General features: G+C 50.0%; 2 protein-coding genes across 3 annotated transcripts in view; one reads left to right on the top strand and one right to left on the bottom strand.

The window, feature by feature from the left end:
• LOC138297156 (zinc finger protein 729-like) overlaps positions 1-13,575 on the bottom strand; it is a 355,358-nt gene that overhangs the window by 163,157 nt on the left and 178,626 nt on the right. The gene's annotated exons all lie outside the window — the stretch shown is intronic.
• The window catches only part of LOC138296798 (zinc finger protein ZFP2-like), a 40,781-nt gene that overhangs the window by 8,192 nt on the left and 19,014 nt on the right, over positions 1-13,575 (top strand). The window lies entirely within an intron of this gene.

Genomic DNA, 13,575 nt, shown 5'->3' with positions numbered 1-13,575 from the left:
TGATCTGAGCCCTCAAGAGCATTGGCTCTCACCTCAGGGGGCTAGAACACTGTCTAATGTGGCTGCACCAGTCAGTGGCCACCCTAGCGGTTGGTAGGTTTTCAGGAGGACACCTCTAAGGTGCCCTCTGTGCGCATTCATTAATAAATCCATCACTGGACTCAGTGAAGATTTATTAATAGAAGATGTTTGATGCCAAACATCCCTATCATCAGTGAAGACATTATTTAGCTGGGGAACTCGTAATGACCAGTGTCCAGCACTTGTATTTAAAATATCTTCACTGGTCACTTGCTATATCTGAGAATCGATAAAGACGTTACGGGGCTGTGACGGGCCGGCGCTGTTCGGCCCATCCGTGAACGCAACATGTACTGTTGCTGCCGGCTTTACCCCGGAACTTGTCGACGGAACAACCAGTCCCCTTGGACTTCCGGTGTCAGAGGGGCCGCCATAATTGAATCGAGCACCAGAGGAGACAGAAAAGGAGAAGAGGACGGATGGCGGAGGGAGAGAGAGAAGCGGAAGAAGCAAGACTGCGGCGGAACAAAGACGGACGGACGACACAGCAACTGGAAAGGAGCAAAGACGCAGACGGAGGTGGGAACCCAAAGGAAAGTGCCTGGGGCTATCGGCAACACCGGCTGCGGCGCAGGAGGCGCACAGCGAAAGTTCCAGCCACGCTTCAGGAGAAGCGTGGCATACTCAGGTGCGTCCAGAAACCAATATAGAGAAACAAGGGTTGTTGGGTGGAGGAACGGAGGGGAAGTAAGAGGGGGAGTGAGGAGGAAAGACAGGGAGGAGCGGGATGGAAGCAGAAAGACTGCAAAAAGGGGGTCAGAGAAAAGAAACAAAGACAAAGTGAAAGAGACAAAAGGCAACAAGAAAGTAGAAAGGATACCAACAAAGAGCGGAGGAAATCCTAAAGAGACAGAAAGCACAAAGGGGTCAGAAAGTGAGAGAGGAAGACAAGAGGCTAAAGATAGAAAGGAAGGACAACTCCAGAGGGCTGATATAAAGAGATAAATAAAGGAAAGTACAACAGAAAGCGTGGATAGAGAAATAAACAACACAGAAGTCGGCAACGAACTACAGAGAAGACCCAAACAGAAGATAGAAGAACAGGAAGGTACTAGATAAGAAAGGGAGGACAACTACTCAGACCAGAGAGAAGAATTAGGGAAGGGTAGGAAAAGAACAAACAGGGTGATAAAGGAAAGGAACTTACCAATGTTTTCTCTTGTTCTTCCCTATATGCGCCTCCTGGGAGCCCTGTAAGAAAGAGAAAACGAAGGAGACATGAAATCCAGCAGAAGACAGATGAAGAGCGAAAAATACCACATCAATAACTTATATGTCACGCCAGAATTAACAGAATTAACAGAATAAATAAAACTCAGCTGACCTCATATCCCTCTGCCTTCGTGTCGTCACTGACGTACCCGGTGACAGGGGCCTATATGCTCATGCAGCTGTGCCCACACATGTAATATATTGCACCCTGCCTTAGGGCAGTAAGGCCTGCCAGAGGGGTGACTCACATATATTGGTAATTTACATATATTGCAAGCAGTGTTACGGGACATGGCACACAGGCTGTGGGCCATGTTGTGAGAAAGTAGCCTCTTTCTAGCCTTGTTACCCCCACTTTTGGCCTGTTTGTGAGTGTATGTCAGGGTGTTTTCACTGTCTCACTGGGATCCTGCTAGCCAGGGCCCAGTGCTCATAGTGAAAACCCTATGTTTTCAGTATGTTTGTTATGTGTCACTGGGACCCTGCTAGTCAGGACCCCAGTGCTCATAAGTTTGTGGCCTATATGTATGTGTTCCCTGTGTGGTGCCTAACTGTCTCACTGAGGCTCTGCTAATCAGAACCTCAGTGGTTATGCTCTCTCATTTCTTTCTAAATTGTCACTAACAGGCTAGTGACCAATTTTACCAATTTACATTGGCTTACTGGAACACCCTTATAATTCCCTAGTATATGGTACTGAGGTACCCAGGGTATTGGGGTTCCAGGAGATCCCTATGGGCTGCAGCATTTCTTTTGCCACCCATAGGGAGCTCTGACAATTCTTACACAGGCCTGCCACTGCAGCCTGAGTGAAATAACGTCCACGTTATTTCACAGCCATTTTACACTGCACTTAAGTAACTTATAAGTCACCTATATGTCTAACCTTTACCTGGTAAAGGTTAGGTGCAAAGTTACTTAGTGTGAGGGCACCCTGGCACTAGCCAAGGTGCCCCCACATTGTTCAGGGCCAATTCCCTGAACTTTGTGAGTGCGGGGACACCATTACACGCGTGCACTACATATAGGTCACTACCTATATGTAGCTTCACAATGGTAACTCCGAATATGGCCATGTAACATGTCTAAGATCATGGAATTGCCCCCTCTATGCCATCCTGGCATTATTGGTACAATTCCATGATCCCAGTGATCTGTAGCACAGACCCTGGTACTGCCAAACTGCCTTTCCTGGGGTTTCACTGCAGCTGCTGCTGATGCCAACCCCTCAGACAGGTTTCTGCCCCCCTGGGGTCAAGCCAGGCTTGTCCCAGGATGGCAGAACAAAGGACTTCCTCTGAGGGAGGGTGTTACACCCTCTCCCTTTGGAAAATGGTGTGAAGGCAGGGGAGGAGTAGCCTCCCCCAGCCTCTGGAAATGCTTTCTTGGGCACAGATGTGCCTAATTCTGCATAAGCCAGTCTACACCGGTTCAGGGACCCCTTAGCCCCTGCTCTGGCGCGAAACTGGACAAAGGAAAGGGGAGTGACCACTCCCCTGACCTGCACCTCCCCTGGGAGGTGTCCAGAGCTCCTCCAGTGTGCTCCAGACCTCTGCCATCTTGGAAACAGAGGTGCTGCTGGCACACTGGACTGCTCTGAGTGGCCAGTGCCACCAGGTGACGTCAGAGACTCCTTCTGATAGGCTCCTTCAGGTGTTAGTAGCCTATCCTCTCTCCTAAGTAGCCAAACCCTCTTTTCTGGCTATTTAGGGTCTCTGTCTCTGGGGAAACTTTAGATAACGAATGCAAGAGCTCAGCCGAGTTCCTCTGCATCTCTCTCTTCACCTTCTGATAAGGAATCGACTGCTGACCGCGCTGGAAGCCTGCAAAACTGCAACAAAGTAGCTAAGACGACTACTGCAACTCTGTAACGCTGATCCTGCCGCCTTCTCGACTGTTTTCCTGCTTGTGCATGCTGTGGGGGTAGTCTGCCTCCTCTCTGCACCAGAAGCTCCGAAGAAATCTCCTGTGGGTCGACGGAATCTTCCCCCTGCAACCGCAGGCACCAAAAAGCTGCATTACCGGTCCCTTGGGTCTCCTCTCAGCACGACGAGCGAGGTCCCTCGAATCCAGCGACTCTGTCCAAGTGACCCCCACAGTCCAGTGACTCTTCAGTCCAAGTTTGGTGGAGGTAAGTCCTTGCCTCACCTCGCTGGGCTGCATTGCTGGGAACCGCGACTTTTGCAGCTACTCCGGCCCCTGTGCACTTCCGGCGGAAATCCTTTGTGCACAGCCAAGCCTGGGTCCACGGCACTCTAACCTGCATTGCACGACTTTCTAAGTTGGTCTCCGGCGACGTGGGACTCCTTTGTGCGACTTCGGGTGAGCACCGTTTCACGCATCCTCGTAGTGCCTGTTTCTGGCACTTCTCCGGGTGCTACCTGCTGCTGAGAGGGCTCCTTGTCTTGCTCGACGTCCCATCTCTCTCCTGGTTCAATTTGCGACCTCCTGGTCCCTCCAGGGCCACAGCAGCGTCCAAAAACGCTAACCGCACGATTTGCAACTAGCAAGGCTTGTTGGCGTTCTTTCGGCGGGAAAACACTTCTGCACGACTCTCCACGGCGAGAGGGATCCGTCCACCAAAGGGGAAGTCTCTAGCCCTTTTCGTTCCTGCAGAAACCTCAGCTTCTTCTGTCCAGTAGAAGCTTCTTTGCATCCACAGCTGGCATTTCCTGGGCATATGCCCATCTCCGACTTGCTTGTGACTTTTGGACTTGGTCCCCTTGTTCCACAGGTACCCTAGATTGGAAATCCACAGTTGTTGCATTGTTGGTTTGTGTCTTTCCTGCATTATTCCTCTAACACGACTTCTTTGTCCTTAGGGGAACTTTAGTGCACTTTGCACTCACTTTTCAGGGTCTTGGGGAGGGTTATTTTTCTAACTCTCACTATTTTCTAATAGTCCCAGCGACCCTCTACAAGGTCACATAGGTTTGGGGTCCATTCGTGGTTCGCATTCCACTTTTGGAGTATATGGTTTGTGTTGCCCCTATCCCTATGTTTCCCCATTGCATCCTATTGTAACTATACATTGCTTGCACTGTTTTCTAAGACTATACTGCATATTTTTGCTATTGTGTATATATATCTTGTGTATATTTCCTATCCTCTCACTGAGGGTACACTCTAAGATACTTTGGCATATTGTCATAAAAATAAAGTACCTTTATTTTTAGTATAACTGTGTATTGTGTTTTCTTATGATATTGTGCATATGACACTAGGTGGTACTGTAGTAGCTTCACACGTCTCCTAGTTCAGCCTAAGCTGCTCTGCTAAGCTACCAATATCTATCAGCCTAAGCTTGTGGGACACCCCCGCGCCGCACGGCCACCAGCTGCTGTGTGTGCCCCCTCGCCTTGCCCCTGCCTCGCTGCCTGCCTCGCTGCCGGCTGACGCCGCTGGCGTCGGTTTTGCTTGTTTTGTCTAGCATTTGTGCTTGTTTGAACTGCATTTTCCTCCCGTGTTAGCAGCTTTTGCCTGACTTTTGTGCCTGTATTTTTTTTCTAATCAGTTTCTTCATTTTCCTCCCGTGTTACCAGCGTTTGTCTGACTTTTGTGCCTGTATTTTTTCTAGTCAGTTTCAGCCCTTTGCGTTCTCCTGCCTGTCTGCCCACCTCCCTCCCCGCTCCCCGCTTCCCGCCACCACCGCTGACCACGCCCCTTTTTCCTTTCTGTTCCCTCCCCGCTCCCGCCTCCCAGCTGCCCCGCCCACCCGCGCACTTGGCCTTATATGGCGACCGTGCAACGCAGGTGAGTGTGACCCACTTGTGGGACACCCCCGCGCCGCACGGCCACCAGCTGCTGTGTGTGCCCCCTCGCCTTGCCCCTGCCTCGCTGCCTGCCTCGCTGCCGGCTGACGCCGCTGGCGTCGGTTTTGCTTGTTTTGTCTAGCATTTGTGCTTGTTTGAACTGCATTTTCCTCCCGTGTTAGCAGCTTTTGCCTGACTTTTGTGCCTGTATTTTTTTCTAATCAGTTTCTTCATTTTCCTCCCGTGTTACCAGCGTTTGTCTGACTTTTGTGCCTGTATTTTTTCTAGTCAGTTTCAGCCCTTTGCGTTCTCCTGCCTGTCTGCCCACCTCCCTCCCCGCTTCCCGCCACCACCGCTGACCACGCCCCTTTTTCCTTTCTGTTCCCTCCCCGCTCCCGCCTCCCAGCTGCCCCGCCCACCCGCGCACTTCGCCTTATATGGCGACCGTGCGAACGCGCAGCGATCACGCGCAGCGGGCGCGCCGATGGTGCGCCGAAGGCGCGCCAAAGGTAAGCCCGTCTGCGCCCGTCCGCGACCGGATCGCGTCCAGCGCCAGGACCCCTGGCCAAAGAAGATCCAGACCGACCCGCCTGACGTACTCCGCCGCCACCCTCATCGCTCTCAACACCGGTCGACTCCCAGACTGCCACCAAGCCACACCACGACGCACCCACGGACCCTTCAGCTGCCACGCCTGCAAGTTCTCCCGCACCCAGACCAGACGCACACCAGCACCCGCCAAGTCGAACACCAGCAGCACCCACCTCAAGTGCATCCTGCTCAACACCCGCTCCGTCCACAGACACGCCATCGAACTCTGGAACCTCCTAGACGCCACCGCCCCGGACGTTGCCTTCCTCACGGAGACCTGGATGAACGCCTCTTCAGCTCCCGACATCGCCATCGCTATCCCAGAGGGCTACAAGATCGTCCGGAGGGACCGAAACGCCAACCAGATGGGAGGAGGCATCGCCATCATCCACAGAAACACCATCCGGATCACGACCAGCACCGACATCACCCTGACCAGCGCCGAACACCTGCACTTCCAGATCCACACCAACCCGAACACCACCCTCAGAGGCACCCTGATCTACCGACCCCCTGGTCCACGCACACAATTCAGCGAGGACATCGCCGACTTCGTCAGCCCGCATGCCCTCCCCTCCGCTGACTACATCCTCCTGGGAGACCTCAACTACCATCTGGAGAACAACAACGACCACAACACCAGCACCCTGCTCGACAACCTCGCCAACCTGGGACTCAAGCAACTGGTGTCCACCCCCACCCACCTCGCCGGACACACACTCGACGCCGTCTTCTCATCCAGCACAGACATCCTCTTCAGCCACGCCACAGAGCTTCAATGGACGGACCACAGCTGCGTCCACTTCACCTTCAAGAGAACGACGACCCACCAACACCAGCAACAAGCCGCCCACAGAAGCTGGAACAAGATCACAGCAGACCAGCTCGCCACCTCCCTGAGCCAGCACCCTCCTGCCAGCTCAGCGAACCCCAGCCAGGCCGCCGACAACCTCACGAAGTGGATCAGCAACTGCGCGGACGAGCTCGCCCCGCTGAGGACCCCGCCTAGCAGACCCGGCAGCAAGAAGGCCCCATGGTTCACCGACGAACTCAAGTGCTCCAAGAAGAACCTCCGAGCCCTCGAGAAAGTCTGGAAAAGGGAACCAACACCGGACAACAGGACCTCCTACAAACTTGCCACCCGGAAACACCACCAGCTGATCCGCGCCGCCAAGAAAACAGCATTCAAGGACCGGTTGGACAACAACGCACACAACAGCAAGGAACTCTTCAACATCGTGAATGAGCTCTCCAACCCCAGCGCAGGAAACAACGAAATCACCCCATCACAAGACCTCTGCAACTCCCTCGCTTCATACTTCCACAACAAGATCGCGGACATACACAACAGCTTCAACAACCAACCAACGCACACCATGACCGAACAACCACCCCCCACCACCACCCTCCACGCCTGGACCCCGATCAGCACCGAAGACACCATCCGCACGATGAACTCCATCCACTCCGGATCACCGACCGACCCCTGCCCTCACCACGTCTTCAACAAGGCCGACGCTGTCATCGCACCCCACCTGCGAGACATCATCAACACATCCTTCGACACCACCATCTTCCCCGAGAGCTGGAAACACGCCGAACTCAGCGCTCTACTCAAGAAACCAACAGCGGACCCCACCGACCTCAAGAATCACCGCCCCATCTCGCTTCTCCCGTTTCCAGCCAAAGTCATCGAGAAGACCGTCAACAAGCAGATGGCCGCCTTCCTCGAGACGAACGGATCCCTCGACCCCTCACAGTCCGGCTTCCGAGCCAACCACAGCACCGAGACCGCCCTCATCGCCGCCACCGATGACATCCGAGCCCTGATGGACAATGGAGAAACAGCGGCCCTCATCCTCCTAGACCTCTCCGCGGCATTCGACACGGTCTGCCACCGCACCCTAGTACGGCGCCTCAGCAACATCGGAATCAAGGACAAGGCGCTGGAATGGATCATCTCCTTCCTCGACGGAAGAACACAGAGAGTCCGCCTACCACCGTACAAGTCAGAGGCCTCCGAAGTGATCTGCGGCGTCCCACAAGGATCATCTCTGAGCCCCACCCTCTTCAACGTCTACATGAGCCCCCTCGCGGCCATCGTACGCAAACACAACCTCAGCATAATCTCCTACGCCGACGACACCCAGCTGATCCTCTCCCTGACCAACGACCCCGCCGCCGCCAGAGCCAACCTGCACGAAGGGATGAAAGAGGTAGCCGAGTGGATGACGACCAGCCGCCTGAAACTGAACTCGGACAAGACGGAGGTTCTCATCCTGGGCTCTTCACCCTCCGCCTGGGACGACTCCTGGTGGCCTCCCGCCCTGGGCACCGCACCCAAACCGACAGACCATGCACGCAACCTGGGCTTCATCCTGGACTCCTCCCTCTCCATGACCAGGCAGGTCAACAACGTCTCCTCGGCGTGCTTCAACATCCTACGCACACTTCGGAAGATCTTCTGGTGGATCCCCACCGAGACCAGGAGGACCGTCACCCAGGCCCTCGTCACCAGCCGACTGGACTACGGTAACGCCCTCTACGCCGGTACCACCGCCAAGCTCCAGAAGAGACTCCAGCGGATCCAGAACGCCTCAGCCAGACTCATCCTCGACATCCCACGATCCAGCCACATCTCCGGACATCTGAGAGACCTGCACTGGCTCCCCGTCAACAAGAGAATCACCTTCCGCCTCCTCACCCACGCACACAAAGCCCTACACGACCAAGGCCCGAGCTACCTCAACAGCCGAGTCAACTTCTACGCTCCCACGCGCCACCTCCGATCAGCCAACCACGCCCTCGCCGCCGTCCCCCGCATCCGAAGAGCGACTACAGGAGGAAGGTCCTTCTCCTACCTGGCCGCCAAGAACTGGAACTCCCTCCCGACCGACCTGCGCCTGACCCAAGACCACCTCTCCTTCAGGAAGAAGCTGAAGACCTGGCTATTCGAGCAGTAGCGGCACCCGCCCCCCCCCAGCGCCTTGAGACCCTACGGGTATGTAGCGCGCTTTATAAGTGTCATTGATTGATTGATTGATAGACACCCTATACACTAATAAGGGATAACTGGGCCTGGTGCAAGGTGCAAGTACCCCTTGGTACTCACTACAAGGCAGTCCAGCCTCCTACACATGTCATGTTTTCATTTTATCTCTGCACCAAGACACGCAGTCTGCAATGGCAGCACTGTGTGCAGTTGGTGAGAGGGTCCTTGAGGGTGGCACAGTCTGGGCCTTCTTTAGTGCCCCATGCCCTAGGTACAAAGGGTACCATTTATTGGGGATTTACAGTGGCAACTAAAGGGGTTGCCTATTGGAAAAATCACTGTGCAGTTTTGGGAAAAAGACATCTGGCACTGGGGACCTGTTTAGCAGATACCCAGTGCACTTTCAGTCAAAATTGCACCAGAAACCAGGCAAAAAGTGGTGGTAACCAAGTCAAAGGAGGCACTTTCCTTCATGCACCCATTCACAGTCCCACTCAGAGACTCACGCGCCTACTCACAGACCCACTCAGACACTCATGCACCCACTCACAGACCCACTTAAACACTCACAGACTCACGTACCCACTCACAGACCCGCTCAAAGACTCACACACCCACTCAGAGACTCACGCACCCACTTAGAGACTCACGCATCCATTCACAGACCCGCTCAGACACTTACGCACCCACTCACAGACCAACTCAGACTCATGCATCCACTCACAGACCCACTCAGACTCTCACACATACACTCACAGACCCACAAAGACACACACACCCACTCACAGAGACACTCACACCCACTGTAACACTCAGAGGCATGTACTACGGAACAATGATCTTACATCGCCCCTACTACGTCATATGAGTCAGAAGCATGGCGCATTGGAAATTCCATTAATCAAATATATGGGTATCCGTCATACTCCAGCACACCCTAGAGGAGGTGACAGAATGATGGATCTTAGAAGAAATGAGGCTAGATGGATCATTAGATTGCAATTTATTGAGAAAGGTATTAACATAGATGATGAAATGCACCATTTCCTATGAAATCAATAGCTAGTGTGGATATCATGCTGAACAAATTATGGTGGGTGTATTGATAAGTACAAAAATATGATGATCAATATTGAATTTAGATTAAATGTACATCAATTTAAAAATATAAATTTCACATGTTTTGGAAATCAGAAAATATCTTAAACAATCCATAATACAGTTAAATTTCTAAGTATCATGTAATTGAATGTATACATTTATTGGTCAACACTTTTGCATGTATTTGCGAAATACTGTCCTAACCTCTATTTTCAGACCATCATATTGACACACTTGGGTGTTGTTGGCATACAATACTAACGGAGGATGGACTCACTTAAGAAGGTGTACAGTGTATGATTTCAACTTTTATATCTTTTTCGATTGATTTGATTATGGAAATAGGAACTCATTTGGTAACTTTGAGATTAAGTGTGGAGATAGGAATCTGATATACTTGTGTTATTGTGTCAAGTTTTCTGGTAGGGTGTCGAATCCTGCAGATTGAATAGGCCATGTGATTCAACTGTAGTTGTCATCTCTTTCTTATGGTCGCCGTAATTATGTACGCTCATTTATATTGAATATTTACTTGTTCAAATACAGACCAGGCCATCCAATTTAAAAGTCTTTACAAACTTTCCTTCTCACCTTAGGGGGCAGTTGGCATATATTTAGTGTTGTTGATGTGGTACTGTATAAGTTCGAAGAAAGGAAGTTCGTTTTGCTTATAACTAGCATTGCCGATGAGGTTTCCTGACAAGTCCGAAAAATGATTCTACCAAAGACGAAGATTGCTCTAACTATATAATAAGAGTATGAAAAATAATGTGGGGACTAATCCAAAACTTTTTGGTTAATGAGCCATATATACTGCTGTGTCCCTAAATTACGAACTGTCACTTTTGCCAGTATAAAATGGCCGCCGCAATGTTAAGAGTACCGCTCGGGTTGCTCACTCATCTGACATTCAACAGATCTGAATATGAGAAATAATGTGGGGATTAATGTAAAACTTTTTGGTTGATGAGCCATATATACTGTTGTGTCCCTAAATTATGAACTGTCACTTTTGCCATTACAAAATGGCTGCCGCGATGTTAAGAGTACCGCTCGGGTTGCTCATATACCTGACATCTAATAGATCTTTGATTGGTTAGCGGCTCTTTAAATCCGTTCGCGTCTAACGATCGGGTTTTGTTTGTACATGAGACACTGTTTACGAAGCACTGGATAAGTCAGATGGAGAGGTAAAATTGACTTAGAAAACCGTGATTGTGAGTCGCATGGTATATATACGCATTCCAACTCTTGAATAAAAGGTATTCCTTTAGTTAAAGTAGAATTAATTAAATACAGTTATCTGTCATTTATGTGTCCCTGCTTTGAACAATCGGATTATATAAATGACACTTTTTTTCTGAATTGTGGCACTAGTAACTTTTATATAAATGAACAGGTGTTTTGAGGACGATCATACAGGTCCCTTTGAAGATACTGGAACCTACAGTGGGTTTTTAGTGTTTGGTGTTCCGCCAGCTATTATGACTGTGGCGCAATAGCCATGGCCATACTGCCGGCCCCTCACTATACTGCCAAGCTTCTGCCTGGTGGTCATAATCCCCAGAGCAGCGGTGCAAGCACCGCTGCCTTGGGGATTATGAGTCCCCGACCGCCAGCCTGGCCACGGCGGTAAACACCGCCATGGAAAGGCTGGCGGTAAGGGGGACTTGGGGTGCCCCTGGGGGCCCCTGCACTCCCCATGCACTTGACATGGGCAGTGCAGTGGCCCCCAGGCATAGCCCCATCGCGCCTGAATTTCGGGCAGTGAAATGCACAACGGGTGCTACTGCACCCGCTGCACATCAGCGTTGCCACCGGATTACGAGCCGGCAGCAATGTTGATGTGACTTTTCCGCTGGGCCAGCGGACGGTAACACTGTTACTGTCCGCTGGTCCAGCAGAAAAGTCATAATAGGGAGCCAGAAGTACCACCAGCACTGGCGGTATTCTGGCTCACGCAGCCTCGGCAGTCTTTTGAAAAGACCGCCGTGGTTGTAATGAGGGCCAAAGTATGTCATATTTGTGATTATAGAGTGTCCTAATTTTGTAAATATGGGCGAATAAGTGATGATGAGGAGCTCCAATAGTTGATTAAGAAGCAAATGAGTCACAAACTATAAAATGTGCTTACTTGGCATGTGTGGACATAGAGTTTGTGTGCTACACTAGCTTATAAATGAAGGTGGAATATCGTATAAAATCGTTGGATATTATCTTACAGAGGTACATTCTAAGAAAATCGGATTTTGGAATATAGTAGGAACAGAATGTAAGGTATAGTCAGTATCCTCCTTGGCATGGGTTCTTGTGAGAATTTTTCATCTCTGATTCTTAATCTTCACCAACAAGGCATGTGTCACATTATAAGGAATTACTGATGGGTTGTCTTGCAGCAACTAATTCTCTTTTGAATATATGGGTGTTGTACTATATTCACTTTGCAGTTTTTTTCACATAGATATCGCACTACAATTCTGAGATAAATGATTTTCTAAATTGATTATGTGGTATATTGGATTACAAGGCATCTTTGACGGTTGCTAACTCATCACATACTAACTTGGGGTTGTTAACACGGATGAGTCAACAGATATATGGTATAGATGACAAAATATTTCTCTTTTTGTTGTCAACATTCTGTCAGCCTTGATAAAGTCTCGGATTTGGACGAAACAAGTGTGGGCTAAAAACATCACATGGGCTGAAGTTTATCACCATCAATTGAAGACCTATAGAGATTGGATAATTGGACAAATATTACATGAACTGAAGTCACTCTTATTGGCTGATGCCTTACAAAAATTGGACACTTTGAGTTTCATTGTTGAATGGAACCCCAAATGAATGGACATTAGTCTTTTATTGTGTTTTCAAAGGAGTGAAAACTGTTTTCGGTTTCTCATGTAACCATATGAAGTTTGGATTTATTGAGCAATATGTTGTCTTTTTTTATATATAGAAATGTATCATTATTAAAGTTATTAATGATTGAATGAATTTGGACACCCATATGATTTCACATTTTCTTATGCTCATTTGAAGAGATTTCCCTGGATGGTCCAATTAGGTACTATATTAATGATTTAATATATACGTTTGAGTGCTCCACTATTATTGAATGCTCATATTAACTGGTATTCTCCAGCTCACACATGGTGGCAACAGATGTGTTATAGTGTTATTGAGCACCATTAAGCTGTTACTTTGCCATTGAACAGTTCTTTGGATGTGCGGCTAGTGTATACTCATTGTTGCCATGTTTTTCCGTTTGAGCTCCAGTCATCCCGGGACAACCAACACTCGTGGGCTGAGGAGGTACCGCCTTTGTTTTTCTTTCTAAAACAAACTTCGCTCATCGCCCAATCGGGACATAGACTTCGACAACCTTGTTTAGTGTAAAAGGCCATTTATTAGAACAGGCTTGCTCAGTAATCATAACACATCAAATGTAACCAGAACTTTATAACAACATTTATTTTAACCTTGTAACTCCCTTTCTTCTATTCGCATTTCAAACTTCCACTTATCCGTCACATCTCCCCAAATCCGCTTCTATTTCCACACATCCCCCTTTTTCCTTTTACCCCTTGCCTGACTCTGGCCTCCCCGTCTGTCATCCTTCACCTGCTTTTTTCTTCCCCCCTGGAAGCGTGGACAAGCTCACATCTGACTCTCCACACTCCCCATCCACTGCCTGTGCCGAGCAACATGCCCTAAAACTGGCAATGAACAACCACCCTCGCACCCCCCAACCTTGTCACTCATTCTCACTCCCCACCCTTTCCACCTCTTCCTTCTCACATGTAGGGCGGGTGGGTGGCCAACCTCTGCGCAGCGTGACTT

Source organism: Pleurodeles waltl, chromosome 5 (genome assembly GCF_031143425.1).
Source record: "Pleurodeles waltl isolate 20211129_DDA chromosome 5, aPleWal1.hap1.20221129, whole genome shotgun sequence".
NCBI classification, from domain to species: domain Eukaryota; kingdom Metazoa; phylum Chordata; class Amphibia; order Caudata; family Salamandridae; genus Pleurodeles; species Pleurodeles waltl.
This window is presented reverse-complemented; position numbering and strand designations above follow the sequence as displayed.